Source organism: Passer domesticus, chromosome 1 (genome assembly GCF_036417665.1).
Source record: "Passer domesticus isolate bPasDom1 chromosome 1, bPasDom1.hap1, whole genome shotgun sequence".
Taxonomy (NCBI): Eukaryota; Metazoa; Chordata; class Aves; order Passeriformes; family Passeridae; genus Passer; species Passer domesticus.
The window spans coordinates 136,321,769-136,325,745 of record NC_087474.1 but is presented as its reverse complement, the minus strand read 5'-3'; the positions used below and the strand labels follow the sequence as shown (position 1 = coordinate 136,325,745).

Below are 3,977 nucleotides of genomic sequence, written 5' to 3'. Positions count from 1 at the left end.
TAAGAGTCCAAGGCTCAGATTTTAAATGGTATCTAGTTTCCAATATATGACTCAACCATACTGTGAGTCAGGGGCTGGAATACTTATGAGTGTATAGATCTTTACCAGGATGAGGAAGAAAAAGCTCAAGCATCACTGCAACATGAATATTTGTCACAGTTTGATGCCAGCAGGCAGCCAAGTCCCATCCAGGAGTTCACATGCTCCCCCCACAGTAGGGGTTAGAATCACAGAATCACAGGACAAGCTGAGTTGTAAGGGACCACAAGGATCATTGAGTCCAACTCCTGGCTCTGCACAGGGCCACCCCAAGAGTCACACCATGTGCCTGAGAGCATTGGCCAAACTCTTCTTTTACTCTGCCAGGCTTGGTGCTGTGACCACTTCCCTGGGGAGCTGTTCCAGTGCCCAACCACCCTCTAACACCCAACCTAAACCTCCTCTGAGAAAATTTCTTGGGTCCTGTCACTGGTCATCCCAGAGAACATCAGTGTCCCTTCTTTTCCCCTCACACAGAAGTTGCAGAATGCAATGAGGCCTCCCCTGAGTCTCATCTTTTCCAGACTGAACAGACCAAGTGAGCTCAGCTGCTCTTCATTCAGCCTCCCCTCAAGACCATCTTTATTCCCTCCTTGGAGCACTCTCTACTAGCTTAATGTCTTTCTTATATTGTGTTGACCAAAACTGCATACAGTATTCGAGGTGAGGTTAAAAGTGTGAATTCAGATAAGGACAGATTGAGAGGTAAAGCTAAAGTTATGCCAAAAGCAAAGCAAGGAATTAATTTCCCAATCCCATGGGCCCTCAGATGTTCATCCATCTCCAGGAGCGCAGGGCTCCATCATGCGTAACAGTGACTTGGGAAGACAAACACACAATGTCATATATGGTATGGGATATCCCTTTGGCCAGTCAGGCTCAGTTGTCCCATCTGTGTCCTCTCTCAGACTTGTGCTCACCACCAGCCTACTCGCTGTCAGGGCAGCATGAGAAGCAGAAAAACCTTAGCACTGTGTAAGCACCACTCAGCCACAGCCAAAGCACTGGCATGCTGTCAACACTGCTGTTACCACCAATCCAAAACAGCCCCAGACCAGCTACTTTTCCATCTCAGGGAAACCAAACCTAGTAAAATATTTCTTGATATTCTGCACAGGTGATAGCGTAAATGCTCGTGATGCATTCTATATATTAGCAATAATGCTGAACAAAGCTTATTCAGCTTATTTAGCTCTGCCTATGGATCAAGGCATTCTGGTAGGACACACTTTTCTCAATGCCATAATGTAATGGTCATCATCTAGGGAACAAATAAGGATGGGGAGTATGACATCTTCTTTATGACATCTTCTTTTATTACCTCTTAGAATAATCCTTTGGAAGTCTGAGCCAAGGAGGCTCAAGAGGAAACCATGGTAGATTTAAGGAGGCAGGGGATTAAGTAGCTCAGTGACAAATACATTAGTATCTATCTAAGTCAGGCAAATTAGAAGAAAGAAGTTTTCATATGCAGACACTGGTTTGACTTTTGGAGTGAGGTCTAAGTCAACAGATTAATTTTTTTTTCATGTAGTGATTCAGAAAGCCACTGTTTCTGTCAAATTTGGAATATATGATTGATATATTTTTGCCTGGACATTTTCAGAGTAGTGATTTTCAATTTTTTGCTTATCAGACTGAGATCATTCTGGATCATTATGTAGTAAATTTAAACACATTTGCCTTCTCTTAATTAAAGTTCATGCATTTTTTAGAATGGTACTTGGATGTCACAGAGTCAAAAATTTTGTTCCAACTCATTGCCTTCTGGTGCCTGTGGAATCAGGGTGTTAGTATAAATGTCTTTTTTATCTGATCAGTCTTGTCCAGTTTCTTTAAACTACAGACTGTGCAACTTTTAAAAGCACTTCCAGTCTATAAGAGAACTTTTTAGGCTCTTATAAATTTTCCCTATGTTTTTTTGGAATAGTTATCAATTTAGGACACCAAGATAAACAGGAAACCCAAAAGATTCTCTTCTCTCATCTTCTGTTGTAAGTCTTTTGGGGGATCTAAAACAGTAATATGAGTTAAGAGTACTTTTAGAGTAATTTTGCTTTTACTCGTAGGAACAAAAATTCTTTTCTTTCTCGACCTCCAGTGGGTACATGCTGACTTAGAGCTGTATTGCACTTGGTTTTGTCTCATCTCTGTATCAAAGCCTGAGAGAGCAGCAAGATGAGCACTGGGAAAGATTCCCATCGTGCAATTTCATTCTACACAGAAGTAAATTAACTAATCAGTGGAACAAGGTGCTTGACCTTAAACATATTGCAAGTATTTGCAGGATCAGAATCTAATTTAGATTTCTGGAATGCATTCTTTGATTAAAGAGTGGAAAACAACAGGTTAAAGTGAAAGACTATCTGCCCCTAAGGATTGCTTTAAAAATAAAATTAATGTATCCATTGATTTATGTTTGTGCAAGTATTTATGTTGCTGCATTCTCTTCTCTGCTGCAAGAATAAATATGGACAGTGTTTAAACACTGTAAACCAACCACTGATATCTTCCCTAACAGAATAACTGCATCCCTGAGGACAGTATTTGCTGTCTATATATTCTGTGGAATTAAGCTTGAAGTTATTTTCTAAATATCAATCTCCACAAAATGGAAAAATAGACCTAAAATGAGCAGAGAATTAGAATGGATAGGAAATTGAAAATATAGAAAAAAATAAAATTTATGTTGTTGATGTTGTCATTTCCACTGCACTTGCCATTGTTTCAAAACGTTAATTTACATTTCTTGTTACCTGGAAGACATACTAAATTAAATTTATCAGTGTAAATGTTTCATAAGCAAAATTTCAAGGTTTGCTTTCCAAGTAGTTTCACAGTCCAGTGAGCTGCAGAACATTTGCAATGCATGGCTCTTAACACTGATGCTGCAGAAATGTGCTGAAGCAATACCTGGCTGACATTTGTATGAATTGTGTTCCTGTTCATTTTTCCAGGTTGAGTTACTTGCTGTCATCTCAAAGAAATATGGGCAAATGGGAGCTGTGTAGTGAGAAACACATCGTCTTACCTTTGCAATCAAGCTCTTTCAGTGATCTGCAAAAATGACAAGCTGAAGGTCACTCTTTAGCAATCTCCATGTAGGATGATACAAATTGACAGTAATTAGAGCAATAATATTACAGCTGGGGTGTAAAGCTGGACTAAATATTGTTTTGTTTAATTGTTATATCTATTCTGACCTGCCTGAAAAAACACATGCAACTCTAAATTAAATCTCACCAGGGATGAAATCTTCAGCTTAGTTTTGGATATCTCTTTAATTATGTTCAGATGTGTTACATGAACATCTCAGGCAGAGAAAATCTTAAAAGTACATCTCAAAGGCAGTTCTTGTGCTAAAAGAGCTCAGACTGTTCAAAATACCATGGAATAAAGAAACTAAGCTAGATGACCTCATACATTTCTTCTATCTTTACTTTCCAGCTCTCTATTAATGATTAATAATTTCTTCAAGACATGAATTATTTTTAAGCAAATAATTTTTCTTTCAATTCTCCAAAAAGCCTTGTCCTTTTTTTGTCTTACAGAATAGAATTATTTTCCTTGAAATGTGCTCTTTTCTAAAATTTCTCTCTGCTTTTATTTTATCCCAAAGGTCTGCTATACTTCCTTTTTCAGGTTTTTCTCTGTTCCTCTAGTGCAATTTATTTTGCATTGCCTATAGTGCTGCTGGCTGTATAAATACTGTGGTATTTTTGCTGACTGCCAGGAGAGAAGCCAGTAGGAAAATGGAAAAGGGCAGAAGTGAGAAGGTAGCTTTATGCGGGTATTTCTAAGACCTTATCTTCATATTTTTGCTAACAAAATTAATTACTTTTTCAGAAATAAAATATTCCACGTACCATTAAAAATGAGTTCACTGACTCTGTAGAAGAATTTTTACTTCTTTGCCGAGCTGCTGGAGTTTAGCTACC

The 3,977-nt window shown here is 38.3% G+C and overlaps 1 long non-coding RNA gene across 1 annotated transcript; it reads left to right on the top strand.

Annotated features, from left to right (window-relative positions):
* The first annotated feature begins 1,307 nt into the window (after positions 1-1,307).
* LOC135289718 (uncharacterized) lies at positions 1,308-2,601 on the top strand. Its single transcript, XR_010352445.1, has 3 exons — positions 1,308-1,538; positions 1,970-2,033; positions 2,141-2,601. It is a non-coding gene; the product is annotated as an uncharacterized LOC135289718 (long non-coding RNA).
* The last annotated feature ends 1,376 nt before the right edge of the window (positions 2,602-3,977 follow it).